This window comes from Ornithorhynchus anatinus, chromosome 18, assembly GCF_004115215.2.
Source record: "Ornithorhynchus anatinus isolate Pmale09 chromosome 18, mOrnAna1.pri.v4, whole genome shotgun sequence".
Lineage (NCBI taxonomy): Eukaryota > Metazoa > Chordata > Mammalia > Monotremata > Ornithorhynchidae > Ornithorhynchus > Ornithorhynchus anatinus.
Genome location: NC_041745.1, coordinates 31,179,352 through 31,197,962, shown reverse-complemented (window position 1 = coordinate 31,197,962; position 18,611 = coordinate 31,179,352).

The following is an 18,611-nucleotide window of genomic DNA, read 5'->3' as shown; positions in this document are numbered from 1 at the left end:
TTTCAACACAAAAGGTTAAACACCATTACATTCTGACAAAGGTTAAATGCCTATTTACCAAAGATAATTACTTAATTACTTTCAAATACCATTCTAATACCATTCTTTATTATAAAGGTTCATCTCTTATACTTCTGAGTTCTTGTTTCCTTTCTGGAAAGGAAATACTCATTAAGCTACCAACAATTATCTAATTGTTAATTTGCTTAGGTCTTATTTATAGTTCCTTTCAAAGAGTATTGTCAATTCTGATTACAAATGTGGCTGGTTTTTTTTTTTCCCCAATGCGTTCAGTGTTGGGTTAGGGGGATGGAGGGGAGAAACAATGACAAAAAAATAAAAATAAAAAAAACAGTTATTTGGATATTTATTGCTTAAGCAGAGGCAACAAATGAGCAAGTAAATTATTGCAATACTGGGTGCTAAGTTACAATTCATTATGGGACACCATCCTCTACCAACAAGCACAACTTGCAATCAATGATTCTGTAAGTGTTATTGGTTCCGGCTTGAGAAAACATTTATTTTATGGAGTTCAATTAATTCTCACCCTCAAATTCCCTATTTACTGATCTTTGGAGGTGAAGATATGAGCCACACTGCCAGAAGATGAAGGGAAACCATTTGTGGTTAAAGTTTTCTGCAACTTGGCTTCCATTTCATAATTTTCATTTCAATTTCTCAAACAACTCCAGTCTCTATTGTCAAATTTGCGGAAAGTTGATTCCTTGGTAAATTGTGCAAAGATGCTATAAGCTAAAATGTTCTCAGGGAACACAAAAGGCTTAATGCAAAGAGCGTGTTGAATTTTCATTCATTTATCCATTCAATCATATTTATTGGCGCTTACTATGTGCAGAGCACTGTACTAAGCATTTGGAAAGTACAATTCGGCATCAGATAGAGACAACCCCTCCCCACAGTGCTCTTCACACAGTAAGCACTCAAGTAACATTGATTGATTTCCATCCTTCTGTCCCAGGATAGGGTTGTGACTAGAACTTGTGGTCTGGACCAAAAGTAGGTAATGACATTTGTTAAGCGCTTACTATGTGCCAGGCAATGTACTAAGCGGTAGGGTGAATTCAAGGAAATCGGGTTGGACCCAGACGCGGTCCCAAATGGGGATCACAGTCTTAAATCCCATTTTACAAATGAGGGACCTGAGGCACAGAAAAGTGAAGTGACTTGCCTAAGGTTACAGAGCTGACAAGTGGCGGGGCCTGAATTAGAATCCAGGACGGGCTGATTCCCAGGCCTGTGCTCTGTCCACTACACCACGCAGCACCACGTGTTGGTCTGCAGTTCCAAAACTATGTCCACTTCTAACCAGAAGGCACCTCTAGAAGGGAGAGGAGAGTGAGCAGGAAAGGGAATGAGAAATTAGTAAATCATATTTATTGAGCACTTAACTAAGTACTTGGTAGAGTACAAAATAACAATACAACAAACACATTCCCTGCCCACAAGTTTACAATCTAGGTGGGGAGGCAGACAATACAAATAAAGTAAAGATATGTATGTAAATGCTGTTGGGTTGGAAGGGGGGATGAGTAAAGAGAGCAAGTCAGGGCAGGCCTTTTGGAGGAGATGTGCCTGCAATAAGGCTTTGAAGAGGGGGAGAGTAATTGTTTGTTGGATAATTGTCTGGAAAGATAACTGCGAAATTGGGACCAAGTGTACTGGTTGGTGTCTTTTGAGCATATCATGTACAGTTTGGATAGGAAGGGACAAAATTGAAAGACTCCTGAAAGCCCCCACGGTTTGTCCCTTGTATCAGAGAGAAACTGGATGGGCTTGGCAGGCTTTCTGGAGGAGCACAATCACATCCGTCTCTCCCACACAAACTGTTTTCTTGTGATAACTGGGCCTCAAACAGGAAAGAATCTCTGTGGAGTTTCCTAATAGGTTCCACTAGGCAGTAGTCAAAGCCTCTAAAATGTCAAACAAGAAGATAAGTGATTTTTCTTTCTTCCAGATTAAGTATTTATGACATTTAACTCCCTGGATCTCTTTGTCTTGTGGAGCAGTTTGCAGCTGCAGTTGTTTATATATCAATAGATCAACCCACAAACCCAATCTATAGGATCATTATAGATTGCCACAGAATTCCCATTAACCTTCTCTAGAGCCATTTATATTGTAAATGGCAGCTGGTTTGGAAAGCAATGACTGTGAAATACATTTGAGCAGAGAGAAAACGTACTGAATGAGTTTATGGTTCAGAGCAGGCTTATTTACTTAATAGATGATAATAATGCCCATATTTGTTAAGTGCTTACTATATTCCAAGCACTATTCTAAGCGCTGGGATAGATACAAAGTTATAAGGTTGTCCCATTTGGGGTTCACAGTCTCGATCCCCATTTTACAGAGGAGGTAACTGAGGCACAGAGAAGTGAAGTAACTTGCCCAAAGTCACACAGCTGACAAGTGGCTGTAGGGATTAGAACCCACGACCTCGGACTCCCAAACCCAGGCTCTTTCCATTAAGCCACAAATGTGTCTCAAAGTGGATACTGAAATTTGTCCTGGCATTGCTTGAGATCTGTGGTTTTTGCATTTCAAAAACATGCCCCTTGTACATGAGTAATGAATTATAATTTGAGTTGTACATTTACAAGTAAAAAAGAATCATTTCCACGGCACCTTAGTCACTTTAGGGAGCAATTAGAGCAATTTCCTGCCCATGGTTCCAGCGGAAACTTGTTTGTGGATTTTCATTTTCTTTTCTTTAGCCTCAAAAGCCCCCGTTCACACCGGTGCAGGACATGGGGGATTGTAAATTCTGTGCTTTCTAAGAGGTTAAAAATGAAAATGAAGGCACTGAAGAGTGATTTCATAAGAGAGACATAGATTAGAAATGCATTCAGATGTCACCTAGTTGCAGAGAGGCTGTCATGAAACCAGGCACCTGCTGCAAAAAGGAGTCTAAGACAACTAGAGCAGTGTGATTTACTGAAACTCCAGGCCCTCAGGGCATCTCGTCTCCAGTTCTTACTGTTTAATCAGGGTTCTGTAGGTTTGCTTTCTTCCATTGACTCCTCAGTCATCCACTGCTTGCTCTCACCACAGGACAACCACGGGGCGCAAAAGGGTTACACTCCGTTCTTTGCAGATATTTCTATTTCCTGAATCCCTGTTTACCACCTAGGCAAAGATCAGATTCTATTTGGACAGCTGAGGCATTTCAGACCAACCTCGTGGAAAGAGCACGGGCCTGGGAGTCAGAGGAACTAATTCTGATTCCAGTTGTGCGCCTGGTCTGTTGTGGGATCTTGGGCAATTACTAACCTTCTCTGTACCCCACTTTCCTCATCTCTAAAATGGGGAATAACTACCTGTTATTCTTGGATGGTGAGCCCGGTGTGGGAGAAGGATTGCCTCGGATCATATTGTCTGATCAGACTGATCATAAATAAAGGATATTTAATCCTGTATTTAATCCACTGCTTGGCACATAGTGCTTTACAAGTGTAATAATAATTATATATAAGCTCAAATATTTTAATAATAATGATTATGTATAAATAACAATAGTAAGATATTTGGGATTTTGTCTTTTAATTCTTCATGGTTGACGCATTATAAAGTTCATTGAGATTCTCTTGTAGTTACCTAAGTAGTTTTTTTTGAAATTTCACACTAATTTTTGATATTTTAATGCTCTGTCTTTCATCTCAGGAACACAAAATATCACTCCAGAGAAAATGACATAGGTCACTGGATCAGTGTTAGAGTGGGGAAGAGGAAGAAGCAAATCTCATTGTTCATTAAAGTCTCACTCTGCCCCTGCTAGGTCTTCACTTTGAATGATCTAAGATTTCATGTTCACCTTCTCAATTAGAGCGCAAGCTCCTCAATGCAGGGAAAGTGTCTCGAGCATCTGTTGTACTCTCCCAATCAATCAGTGGCATTTATTCATTCAATAGTATTTGAGCGTTTACTATGTGCAGAGTACTGTACTAAACGCTTAGGAGAGTACAATATAGCAATTGGTAGAATCATTCCCTACTCACAGTGAGTTTCTGGTCTAGAGGGATCCCATTCCCAAACACTTAATACAGTGCTCTGTACACAATAAGTGCTCAATAAATACCACTGATTGATTGATTGAGTGCAAATTTGGACGTCAGGAGACCAGGATCATAAGCTTGCTCCCACACCTTATGTGATTCTGGACAAGTCATGCAACTTCTCTGTGCCACAGTTTTCTCATCTGTAAAAGCCACTGATCAATAGTATTTACTGAGCATTTACTGAACACAAGAGGGGTTCAGTATATATGGATTATGTTCATGATGATAGCAATAATGATGGTGATGATGACAGCCTTTGCATCATGAAAATCCCTGAAATTGCTGGCTCAGGTGAAATAGATTCAATGGAAAGCGGAAATTTGTATCAGTCAAATCGATTGAAAGGAAAACAACTGAACAGTGTTGACATTGACACTCCTGGTCGAGGGTCCAGAAGATTCATCCACTCACCCACCCTCATGAAACAGAGCTCCTCATCTTCACCACTTCATACCTCATCTTCACTCAGCTTCATCCACTCATACCACGTCCTCCTATCACCATAGACAACACCACTAGCCTTGTCTCACAGCCCATAAGCTTGGCACGATACTCGAATCCTCTCTCTCATTCATCCCACATATTTCATCTGTCACCAAATGCTGTCAGTTCTACCTTCACAACATTCTTAAAATCCAACCCTTCCTTTCCATCCAAACTGCTACTAACTCATCCAGGCACTTATCTTAACCTGTCTTGATGACTGCATCTGCCTCCTTGCTGACCTCCCTGACTCCTGTCTCTCCCCACTCAGTCTTTACTTCACACTGCTGACTGGCACATGTTTTCTAGTGGAAAAAAAGTTCAGACCTTGTCACCCCACTCCACAAAACTCTGCAGGCATTTTCCCATCCACCTCCATATTAAACTGAAACTTCTTAGCACTGGCTTTAGAGCACTCAGTCTGTTCTCACTCACCTAACCTTACTACTCCAATCTCCTACTACAACCCAGGTCACATACTTCACTCCTTGAACGTCAACCTACTCAGTGTACCTTGATATCCTTTATCTCACTACAGACCACCTGTCCACATCCTCCCTTTGACCTAGAACTCCCTAACCCATCACATAAGACAAGCAGCCACTCTCTCTACCTTCAAGGCCCTACTAAAATCACATCTCCTCCAAAAGATCTTCCTCAGTTAAGTCTTCATTTTCCCTACTCCCTCTCTCTGTGCTGCCTATGTACTTTAAGTCTGTACCCTTCAAGAGCTTGATATTCACCTTGCCCTTAGCCCACAACACTTAGGTACATAATTTATTTAATGTGTGTCTTTCCTCTAGACTGTAAGCTCCTTTGTAGGCAGGGCAGGGGGGTCTACCAACTCTCTTGTATCGTACTCTCCCAGCCACTTAGTTTAGTGCTCTGTACACAGTAAGGGTTCACTAAATATCATTGGTTGATTGAAAAGTGGTGAGAAGAGCCAGATCCCTCTGCTTCTCACAGATGTCCTTCAAATTAGAAGTAGAATCAGAGAATTGCAGTATGGATGATGACTGCACTGCTTCCCCCTCAACACGCAAGGTTCTTTAGGATCCACCAAGAATCCACAGTCCCAGAAGAAGGAAGGAGGAGTAGATCCACACGACGGAAGCATCACCACTGCCCATGCTAGCTGCTCCGGGCCTGGTCTGCCCATGTAATTTATCCAGACATTGCTGTATGTCGCTGAGGGCACTGTGAGTCCAGAAGGATAGAGGCACCACGTGGCACCCTCTATTCCTCCCCATCCCTAAATCCCCAGATGATCTTTTCACAGGTTTTTATAATAGCCTGTTTGTCATGTGGAGGGAGGGTGGGGACAAATCAAGCTTAATGATGTTTGTAAAATGTTAGAATGCGAATAAATGAATTTTCATGGGATATTCATTTAAAACATGATTTGCAATTAAGCATAATTATGACTTATGGAAGTAGCACTTGTTATGAGCTCCAAACTCTGTCTTTCCATGAACAGTGAACAGGTGGAGTCCACCTGATCCTAAGGCATGGAAAGAGAAGGAGGGCTTAGTGGAAAAAGCATGAAGAATTAATCCCGGCTCTGCCACTTGTCTGCTGTGTGAACTTGGACGAGTCATTGAATTTCTCTGTGCTTCAGTTTCCTCATCTGTAAAATGGGAATGAAATCTTACTCCCTCCCAACTAGACTGTGAGTCCCACGTGGAACAGGGAATGTCTAAATCACTCAACTGCTGTGTGTGACAACATCTCTGTGCTTTAACTTTCTCATTTGTAAAATGGATATCAGACATTTATTCTCCAGCTCCTGCTGGACTGACAGCTCCTTGTGGACCAAAGGCTGAGTCTTGATCTGATTTTCGTGTATCTATCCCAGGGACTGGCACATAAGAACTATCACCAATACCATAATTATTGTTATCAAAATCAATCAAATGGTATTTATTAAGCATCATGTGGAGACCACTATACTAAGCATTTAGGTAAGTGCCCAACAGTATATTGAATTATATAGATTAGCTGTTCCTATAGTCTAGACACTCCAGATGATTTTTTCAAATCAATATTTTTACTTTAATTGTGAAGACTTGCCTCTGGAAACATAAGTTATCACTTGGTGTTGGGGTTCTTAGGATCTTGGCACCACATGTGCCTATTTCCAACGCCCTGCATTCACCCACTATCACGTCTGTGGCTACCTGATGACTTTCATGGATAGTGGGACTAGAAAGCAGGAAGGTACTCTTGTTTCTGTGGCAGTTCCAGACAACGTGAATTTTACAAGCCATGGATTTTTACCAATGAAAATTCAAGTTGCAGCTGCAAGAAATTAAACTAAACTCTCTCAAGCATATCCTTTCTTAACTAGAATATTTTTTTTTTCTTGTGAGTCTTATCAGATTTTAAATCAAAGACTAAAGATATAAAATAAAGATACATTTTTGCTTCAAAATAAAGAAAAAAATCTGCCAGGATATAAACATCTCTTTTAGAACCTATAACATTATTGTTTGTTCACATGGGCTTTCTCTTTCTAAATCACACACTAGCACCCAATTTGAACACCAGGATTTATGAGGGGGTTCAGGGCCTCTGCCGGATAAGTGAGTTTCAATTGATGACATCAGATATTGTGCTTCTGAAATGAGGTCTCCTTTGGGACTTTCAGGGCAACATTAGTAAACATTATGCCATCTGTGTAATTACTGTCTGCATTTTTCCTCCCTTTTACTTAGAAGACGGAAGAAGAAATCAAGATGAAATCAGAGAATAGATTAGGCTGAGTAAAACTGCTAAAAAAGCATTCATCTTTGTCACATCAATTGGATTATTATTTTTTTTAATCTATTCAGCTACTCAGCAACTCATTCTGAAGTGGTTCTAGCTTTCAGATGTGTCGAACAGATGGGCTAGTATCTGTGAGAACTTCAGTTACAAAAAAGGAGAAATCTCCAAAGGAGTTTCAACTGTCCTTAAACTTATATATTGAGGTCCACTGTCTTCAAACTAAATTCAAGCTTTTCCATGCCTGGAATATACTGCCTGCAGTTTCTTGAGGTCTACAAATTCAAAATGGGATTGGAGTGGAAGGGAAGGACAGAGGATGTATGCAATATGGTCCAGGGAAAAGAAGTGGCCTGTGATGACTTGAAACAGTAAATTAAATTGTCTTTAAATCAAGATTTCATCTATTTGTGGTATTGAGGAATCATGTTTTCAATGCCAAAGAGATGAACAGAGCATAAGGATGACATTCCCTATATTTATAGGGATTTATTCATCTTCCAAAAAGATTAAAATCATAGCAATGCTCAATTCCAGACTAACAGTCCAATCTGAAGGATGTTATTACCGTCGTTACTGTTCATATTGCTGTTGATCACAGCTAATCAGAGACAGTGTGTTCATCTTAGGACAAAACAAGGATAGGAAAAAGAAGAAGAAGGAGGAGGGGAAGGAGGAGGAGGAAGAAGAGAAGGAGGAGGAGGAGGAATGTTAATTACTGAGCACCACCTGTATGCAGAGAATTATACTAATTTCTTTGGAGAGGTTAATACAATTTGATAGACACGGTCCATTTCAACCAATATCTTGTAATCTAGAGAGGGAAGCAGATAATCAAATAAATTATGGATATGTACATATGTGCTGTAGGGCTGAAGAGGTACAGATTCAAGGGCATAGGTGACACAGAAGGGAGAGGGAGTAGGGAATATGAGGGCTTAGTCAGGAAAGGTCTCTTGAAGGTGATGTAATTTTAATAGGGCATTGAAGGTGGTAGGTGTGAAGTTCTGGCATGTATGAATGGGGAAGAAGTTCCGTGACAAAGTGAAGACATAGGCAGGGTATCAACAGTGAGCTAGATGAGACTGAGGTATCTTAAGTAGTTGTGTGTTAGAGGAGTGGAGTGTGCAGGATGGGTTGTTTGAGGAAATCATTCATTCAACAGTATTTATTGAGCACTTACTATGTGCAGAGCACTATACTAAGCGCTTGGAAGGTACAATACAGCAACAGATAGAGACAATCCCTGCCCAATGACGGGCTTACAGTCTAATCAGGGGAGACAGATGGACAAAAACAAGACAGCTTAATCACGATAACTAGAATCAAGGGGATGTACATCTCGTTAACAATATAAATAGGGTAATAAAAATATATAGAAATGAGCACAGTACTGAGGGGAGGGGAAGGGAGAGGGGAAGGAGCAGAGGGAAAGGGGGTTTAGCTGAGAGGAGGTGAAGAGGGGAAGAGGGAGGGTGCAGAAGGAGGAGATAGGATGTGGACCTAAAACAGATATCAGGAGTCAAATGGAAGAATTACACATGTGCCCGAGCTAGAGCCAAAAAGCAGAATTGAGAACTATCAAAGAAATTCCTTGGGCAAAACGGCAAGCCACTACATAACATTTTCATTGATTTTAAAAGGCACTTGATAGAGAGGTAAGGTAGGAAGGGGTGAACTGATTGAGTGCCTTAAAGCTGAAGGAGTTTCTGTGTGATGTGAGGGTGGATGGATGACCACTGGAGCTTCTTGAGGAGCGGGGAAATGCAACCTGAATTTTTTTAGGGAAATGTTCTGCATAGCAGAATGAGTTATCAGCTGGAGTGTGGAGAGAAGGAAGGCAGTGAGGCAAAGAGGCTGATGCAGTAGTGAAGGTCAAGTAGTCAGGGAAACAGTATGGCCTAGTGGATGGCGCACAGGGCTGGGGATCAGAAGGGCCTGGGTTCTAATTTTGGCACCGCCATGAATCTGCTGTGTGACGTAGGGCAAGTGGCTTTACTTTTCTGTTCCTCAGTTACCTCATCTGTAAAGTGGGGATTAAGACTGGGAGCCCAATGTGGGACAGGGACTTTGTCCAACCCAATTACGTTGTATCTACCCCAGTGCTTAGGACAGTGCCTGGCACATGATAAGCACTTAACAAAACTATCATTATATGATGTGCTTGGATCATTCATTCATTCAATCATATTTATTGAGAGCACTGTACTAAGTGCCTGGAAAGTACAATTCAGCAAGAAATAGAGACAACCCCTACCCAACAACGGGCTCACAGACTAGAAGGGGGGAGGGAAACAAATCAGTATATTAACAGTTTGAATGGAGAGGAAATAGTGGATTTTAATAATGTTGTGAAGGTTGAATTGACAGGATTTGGTGACAGATTGAACATGAGGGTTGAATGAGAGAGAAATTCAAGAATAATGTCACTGTTATGGGCTTGGGATACAGGAAGGATGGTGGTGCTGTCTACAGTGATAAGACTGGGACTGATGGGACTGAATTACAGGTAAGAGAAATAACTAGGTATAAAAAAAAATATGGGGGGTGAAGGATGACGGGTGTATGGTAAGTGCTTAGCTGGTCAGGACTCAAATGCATGGGTGACATGATAGGGAGGGGAATATTCATTCATTCATTCCATTGTATTTATTGAGCTCTTACTGTGTGCAGAACACTGTATTAAGCACTTGGATCGTACAATTCAGCAATAGAGTGAGACAATCCCTGTCTACACCGGGCTTACAGTCTAGAAGGGGGGTGGGGGGAGATGGACATAGGGTGGCAAGGGGAGAATAAAGTAGGGAAGCCTTCCCGAGGTGTGTTTTAGCAGGCTTTGAATATGGGGAGAGTAGTGGTCTGTTGAATAAGAAATGGGAGTGTGTGAGTAAGGGTTCAGAGAAACAAGAGTAAGGTATAATGAGGAGGTGGATATTAGAGAATCCAAGAGCAAAGGCTGGGTTAGCATGGCCATCTCCTTGCTTCAGTGAAAGGGAGAAACACATCCACCCTGTTAATTCACAATCCACAATAATCTGATGTAATGGGTGAACTGTACACACAAGATTTGGGTTTTATTTCATTTCCTTTTTCAGAGAGACAGGATGTGGACCTAAAACAGATATCAGGAGTCAAATGGAAGAATTACACATGTGCCCGAGCTAGAGCCAAAAAGCAGAATTGAGAACTATCAAAGAAATTCCTTGGGCAAAACGGCAAGCCACTACATAACATTTTCATTGATTTTAAAAGGCACTTGATAGAGTGTGTCAAAATGAATTATTCCGCTTCTTGGAGCATTTACAGTATGCCAGAAAGCAAACAGCAATTATCCCTGACTTAAACAAGAAAGCAGAAATCACAGTCAGAGTTGATGGTTCAGTCACTGATTCCTTCACCCCAGACATTTTACTTTCATCCCACTTATTCAACCGTGCTTTATGCACCCAGCTGAGAAAGAGGCCTAGGAAGAAAGACATTACTAGTTTCAAATAAGCATTAAGTGTTAAAAGGAGTTTACTGCCTGTTTAGTAAAATCTGCATCAGCTGTTTAAAAATGGCAGTGGGGAGACATACTAAAAGGCCTTCTAGGTTTAGGAAAAACCACAAACAAGCAATATTGAAGTGGTGGACTGAAAGATTTAAAAAAATCCAAATACCATGATCATCATTGATAAATGACACGGTAAATGGCACTGGAAAATGAAAGCCATGCACCAACAATTCAATACCTGCGAACATCTGAATAAACCCTAAAATCTTGGTAAATCAATGATATTTGAGCGCTTACTGTATGTACAACATTGCACCTAAGTGATTGGGAGAATAGAATATGATGGAGTTGGTAAACATGACCTATAGGAATGGCAAAGCAGAAAAAGCACCATCAGCACTGGTACAAGAAAAAAAAAAGAGAGTTAGGTTTAGGAGACTGAGAAGAGTTTCTGAATGGCAAGCTGAGATGGGAACGCCCAAGGTAGGGAGAAGACATGTTGCTGAACACTGTTGTTTGGGAATATTGTAAACCTGGGAAATGCTGAAAAATAACCTCTAGCAAGAAGAAGCCAAAATGACTGAATGGGAAAAAAGAGCCTTACTGGTTCCTCTGGAAAGATACCTGTTCGGTCTTGTCAGAGTTACAACCTTAAGGGAGGGGAAGGGGCCAGTGTGGAGAAGGAGGACATGTGTTTCTGCAATGGGCTGGGTAAAACTTTGGTAAATGTAAGATTATTTCTTTTTTACATTAGTGTGTTTATTATTTCAAGTCAGCATTAACTCTATGCCAAGTCTTACGGTATGCACAGCAGTAGACAAAAAATAATCAAATGGAACCTAGTCTCTGTCACATACAGGGCTCGCAGTCTAAGAGTTAGGAAAGTAGAGTTCTTATTTTAATTTTTACACATAAAGCAAGTGAGGCACAGAAAGGATAACACACAGCAGGTCAGTGGAAGGGCTGGGATCAGAATCCAGCACTGCTGTCTCCCAGATCCATGAGGCCATGCTGAAGACTTTCTCCAATAATTTTACCCAGAGTGATTTTCAGTTAAAAAAGTTTTGGAAAGTAGCTTTTACCAGCTGAAAAAGTGCCTAGTACAGTGCTCTGCACACAGTAAGCACTCATTATAAATACTATGTCAATCCATCAATGTTCAGAGCACTTGATCGACTGACCACTCAGGGAACTCCTCCAACAATTTGGCATTCTCAAAACTAAAGTATACACATATCTGAGGCCTGCCCAAATGTTTGCTTAAGCCTCAATTATGTGAATATCTTACTTGGAAAAAAAGACCTAAAATAACCCCAAAATTAAGGGTAAACTGCAGCTTGAAGCTGAAGTGTCCTGTTATTTTGCACGTGGACTCAGTTCACATATTTAAACACCTGCACCTCCATTCACATAAACATTTCCATTCTCTGAATGTGTGAGGCAGTGTGGTCTAATGGACAGAGAATGGGACTAGGAATAAGAGATCCAGGTTCTAATCCCAGTTCTCCTATTGGCCTGCTGCGTGACCTTCGGCAAGTCACTTAAAAATCTCAGAACCTCCATTTCCTCATGGGATTAAGATAAATTGGGAGCCCCATGTAAAACAGGGACTAGGTCCAATCTGACAGCCAAGTATCTATCCCACAGTAGAGAGTAAAAGCACATAGTAAATGCTTGCTCAAGCAGCGCTATCACCAAAGTTTAGAACCTCATATATATCTGTGGGAGCAGGAACAGGTCAGCAGACGTAGCTATGACCTTTCAGAATCCATGATTCGCTGCCAGTGCAGCCACCAGATTCTTTCAGAGGTGCCAAACCTGTAGAATTCGTGCTGTTCTGGCTTTGGAAGATCTTGGTTTCCAAAGGGATGTTTCCCAAGGCTTGGTGATACATAAACATTCCAAAATTTACATCAATCACAAAGAGGATGTTGGCTGAGAAAATGGAGAACCGAAGATCCAGGAAGCAATAATCACATAGATTTCTGGAATAGAGGTTATGCACTTGCCTTAAAAGCCAAGGTGGTGATTCTCAGGTATAATTTTAGTACTCTTCCTTGTTTATATTTCAGTGTGAATTATGTAATCTGGACAGATATATGAAGGGTAGTATTGGAGAATACAACCAAATTCCCCGAGGATTTTTTTTTCATTTGTTCCTTTCGGGACTACCTCTTTAAAGTACTTGATGGAGACACAGAAACACACTATACGTTGCTTGATTTTATGTTTTTCTTGCACACTGCCAACACTTATCTGTAATTAAATGAAGAAAATTAACAAGAATGGAAATCCTAATAGGGCTGGGTAGAGAAGGGTACAATGGTAATTATCTGTCTGTTAGGCTCCAAGACCCAGGAATATGTTGCATGACAATGAAGCCAAAATGAAGCATCCTGGTTGCTAGGTAATTACACTCCTGACTGGGCAAAGATTTTTTTTTTTTAAAGACAAAGCATTCCTCACCTCCATTCAAAGCCATCTACCAGACCAGCCCAGTATCCTAGGTAACTAAAAGTTTAGGGTGGGAGGGGAAGGAGACCTGTCTTCAGATAATTCCTTCAGATGCTTAGCAGTGCCTAGAGAGAAGGTTAATGTTCGCCACTTAGGCATGGCTGACCAAATTTGATTAATCAAAATATGAATAGTGGACTACTGATTGGCTAAAGATTCTTTCCAGAAGTGAATTTAGAATGACAACTCAGGATTGTGGTTAGTTATGAACTAATTGAATTCTCAATCATTCAGGCAACAACCAGGAATGGCTTGATTTCAAGGGATAAAGCGAAATAATCCCTATCTGATAGTGTACGAGCTTCCTGGGGAATGGAGAAAGATAAATGGAGTAACTTGGCTTTGGTTGTGAGAATGCTGCTGGCATTTCTTGGTAGTTCCCATTAGTGAGTGGTTAGTGGTAAAGTAAAATAAGCAGAGAGCTCTGATGAGTAAATGAGGCAGGCAAATAAATATAGCTATATTCAATGTCCTCCAGACAAATTCAAAGTTAAAACGTTATTTAGTCTGAATTTAGGTGTCTCTGTGGTCCAAACCATCTATGGAAAAAGAAAATCCCAAAAAACAAAGGAAAATTGTAGAGAGCCAAATGATCCTATGCTTCTCAAATTATATTAGCCCTTAAAATGTATTACATTTATGTTGTTCTGGAATATTTTAAAGATAATTAAGGTTTGTTGTGTTTGTTTTTTTTAAAAAAGGATAACATGTATTTGGGAAAAGGAAAGATGAAAGTACCTCAGAACACATGGATTCATTGTATACCATAAATGCATTTCCCGGGGTCCTCAATGCTTGGGAACAGTATTTTATTATATTATGTGACTAATTCATCGTGTTTACAGATGACTGAAGCCTCCAAAAGTGTAAGCATCAGCTATGTTAATGGGAATAACATCAAGTACTATGGCAATATCAATTTTCTGTGGGAGAAAAGTGCTTTAATTTGTAGTTGAAAGTGTATGAAAAGCACCCTAATGAGAATCTTAGCATGGCCATCTCTCCACACAGTGGGCTGTGACTGTGTTTGAAAATATCAGGACTTTCATTATGAAAGAAGTTTCAGAAAAATGGATTTAATGAGCCATAAAGACTGTTATTATTGAAAAGGAGAGGGACTAGCTGAAAGTTTTACGTTAATTATTGGGGCAATATATCTGGGTAATGAAATAATATAGCCTGTGAAACGAGCATTTGCTCTACCCTAATACAACTGAACACACAAATAGTTCATATTGTATCGAAGACATAAAGGATACTTTTATGATTTTTATGACTTGGGTAGAATTTCCTGGCTGCAGCATGTAATGACACAAAGAGGGAGCCACCAAGATCAAATGATCTGAGAGCAAACCAAAAAGAGCCTATGAAATTATCAAAAGAGATGAAAGGCAAAGTGATGTATTTAAAATGACCCAATAGCTGAGCTCCATGAGGACTGAAAAAGAGAGAGAGGATGTTTGGTTTTTTGGGATTTTTTTTTAAAGAGAGAAAGTGGGCTGTTATATTTATTTTACTAAAATTTTGAGTCACAGAATATTAGAGTTGAAAGGAACATAAAGTACAAGATCATAAATATTACTGGGTCAGAACAGCGGTTCATCCAACCAAGAATTTAGCCTCCAAAGAATTGTAGGTTGCACATTAAGCTGTACTGTCTCTGACAGAATCACCAGTGGATGCTTCAAAGGACCATGTGTGATTTTATTCTGTGTCATGTGAGAAGAGAGAATAAATTCGAGGTGAAGTCAGGCCATGGTGATCCACCTCTACCCTTCAATTCCAATTTCCCCCTTCTAGACTGTGAGCCCACTGTTGGGTAGAGATTGTCTCTATTTGTTGCTGAATTGTACTATCCAAGCACCTAGAACAGTGAGCCCTGAGTAAATACAACTGAATGAATGAATGATCAGGGGAATGGAGACATTTCCAAATGAGAAGATGCTGAAAAGATTAGGACTCCAGTCTTGAAATGCCAAAGCTGAGAGGAGATCTGATTAAAACTAGAGAAGCAGTGTGGCTCAGTGGAAAGAGCATGGGCTTGGGAGTCAGAGGTCATGGGTTCGAATCCCAGATATGCCACTTGTCAGCTGTGTGACTGTGGGCAAGTCGCTTCACTTCTCTGTGCCTCAGTTACCTCATCTGTAAAATGGGGATGGAGACTGTGAGCCCCACGTGGGACAACCTGATTACCCTGTATCTACCCCAGCACTTATAACAGTGATCTGCACCTAATAAGCGCTTAACAAATACCAACATTTATTTTTATTTTATGAAAAGGATGGACAACTAAATACAGACAAGGAGGGGATATTAAATCACCCAGCATTGTCCAGAAGCTGCCATGCCTAGTGGAGAGAGTGTAGACCTGGGAGTCAGAGAATCTGGGCTCTATTCCAGACTCTGCCAGTTGCTTGCTGGGCAACTGGGTGCTTACCTTTTCTGGGCCTCAGTTTTGTCATCTGGAAAGTAGGGATTAATTCCCCAATAACTTGTGGGACTAGGAGAATTTACAGATGAGGTAATTGAGGCACAGAGAAGTTAAGTGACTTTTCCAAACTAACACAGCTGACAAGTGGGGTTGGAATTAGAACCCGCGACCTCTGACTCCCAAGCTCAGGCTCTTTCCACTAAGCCATGCTGCTTAGTAACATGTCCATGAGGAAAAAAGGCATCACAGCAATGAACATCTCTAAGATTCATTCAATAATATTTACTGAGCTCTTACTGGGTGCAGAGCACTGTACTAAGCACTTGGAATGTACAATTCAGCAACAGATAGAGACAATCCCTGCCCAATGATGAGCTTACAGTCTCATCAATTAAAGTGAATTAGATACAGTTGACAGGACAAAGAGTGGTAAGGTGAATTTTCAGTTTGGCATAATTCTGTCTTGTTCCCTTTCTTATAATGTTGATATTTCTTAAGCACTGACTACAGTCCAAGAGCTGGGGCAGATAGAGGCTAATCAGAAGAGATGATGAAGGGAAGTTGAAACTTCCTGTTGAAATTTTGCTTTTCTTTCTCTGAGGCAGCTGAGCAAATGATGATGTTGACATGTCTGGTAGCTGGGGAGGGTACCAGATGTCATGGTGACACAGTGTTCCCCAACCAGAGATTCAGGCAGATCAGAGGTGTTCAATTTGAATCGAGTTATACACCTACTTCAGAGAACAAGAAACTTTGATGACTGCCATTCGTGAAAGTTGCGAACTTTAAATTTCTAAACAAGAATACAAATGAAGATTGGACGATAACAGGAATTGATCACGATAATCATGTTATTCATAACCATCTCTGTAATGAACAGTACATTTTAAAATAGTATGCAGCACCTGCTCTTGGTCCTTGTCTTCCTTTCCTTCATGTGCCAAACAAATAGTCTTGGAGGGGTTGCAGACTGCTATTTTTGTAAAAATAAAAGATGTTTTAGCCAGTAATCCTCAGTAATACAATTGATCTCTTGGGACCAATTTAAGTGAGAGAAAATATAAGGAGGATTCTCCTTAATCAATGATATTTACTGAGGATACTATGTGCAGAGAAATGTACTAAGCACCTGGGAGAGTTCAGAACAATAGAGTTGATAGACAAGATCCTCTACCCTCAAACAGCAAACAGTTTGAGGTTTAATGCAAAAAAAAAACTCAGATGCATATTTATTAGTTAAGACAATAGTGACTCGGTTCCCTAATTCCTACAGGAGATGCTCTGAAGCAGATAGAGATGAGTTTAACATGTGCCTGAAGACTAGGTTATGAGTGACGGCTTCTAATCAGTTTGACAAATCAAAAAGGTCTGTAAATGGTATCCAATAATTTCTAAAAATGAAAACTAATTTTCCACTGCCATTAGCAGCAAATTTGTCAACTGCAGTGGGGAGAACGAAAACATCTGCTCTTTGATATTGTGTAAACTTAATCAGGAAAATGATGCATTATTTTGTTCTCAAATATACATTCATCTCATTCCTAATTTAGGATGCTTCTGAAGCCCTAAGATAAACCCTTGATTGAAAATTGTGTGCAGTTTGATTAAAGGCTGAAGCTCAGTTGATTAAGTTTTAGAGCCATCATTGCCCTCTTTTGGGGTGTTATGGAAAAAGTCTTTATCCTGCAGAGGGTCCGTAGCAAACACTTACACTGATTAACTGTCCTAGTCCTCGTCTTTGGAGTTCCCGTCCTCTAAAGACCCAGCATTTCAGACCCCAGTTTATATAAATAACCCACCTTCCCTTCTATTCTCCTTTGGAAAACTAAGTATCCCATCAAAGATTTTGGGGCCCACAAAGGCAGAAAGTTAGTAAAGTTCCTATGCTTTTCCCCTTCTACACAATGTCAGTGTCTAAGCAGCCAATCAATGGTATTTATCGAGCGATTACTATGTTCAGGGTGTACATTAACCTCCTTGTGGGCAGGGAATGTGTCTGTGAATTGTTATATTGTAGTCTCCCAAATACTTAGTACTGTGCTCTGCACACTGTAAGTGCTCAAAAAATCACTGAATGACTGATCTATCCATTTCTCATCTCAGGAGAATGAATGAGTTCTAATTCTGCCTCTGCCACTTGCCTGGTGTGACCTGTGTCAAGTCTGTCAGCCCCAAGTGAGACATGGAATACACTTAGCTTATATCTACCACGGTGCTCAGTAAAGTTTCTGACCCAGAGCGTTTAACAGATGCCATAAAAAGTCACTTAGCTTCTCTGTGCCTCAGTTTCTTCAACTGTAAAATAAGGATCCATTACTTGTCCTGCCTCCTACTTAGTCTGTAAGCCCTCGGTGGGATAGGGCCTGGGTCTGACCTGATTAACTTGCATCTATCCCAGCTCGTCAAACAGTGCTTGACACATAGAAAGTGCTTAACAAATATGATAATAATAATAATGATAATAATCTCCTGGGATGGACCATAGGATTCTCTAAAGAATCTTTTGTAGTTTGGCTGATGCTTGGGAACCTTAGCCTTTCATTTATCTTTTTATGATTTTTTTAAGCGCTTACTATGTGTCAAACAGTGTTTTAAGTACTGGCATAGATACGAGTTAATTAGGTTGGACACAGTCCCTGTCTTGCTTGGGGTTCACAGTCTAAATAGGAGGGAGAATAGGAAAGTTGTAATAATAACACTAATAACAATTGTGTTATTAATACAGTGTCTGGTACATAATAATCACTTAAAGTGCTGGGGTGGACATGAGCAAATCAGGTTATGCACTGTCCTTGTCCCACGTGGGGCTCATAGTCGCAATTCCCATTTTGCACACAGTAAGCACTCA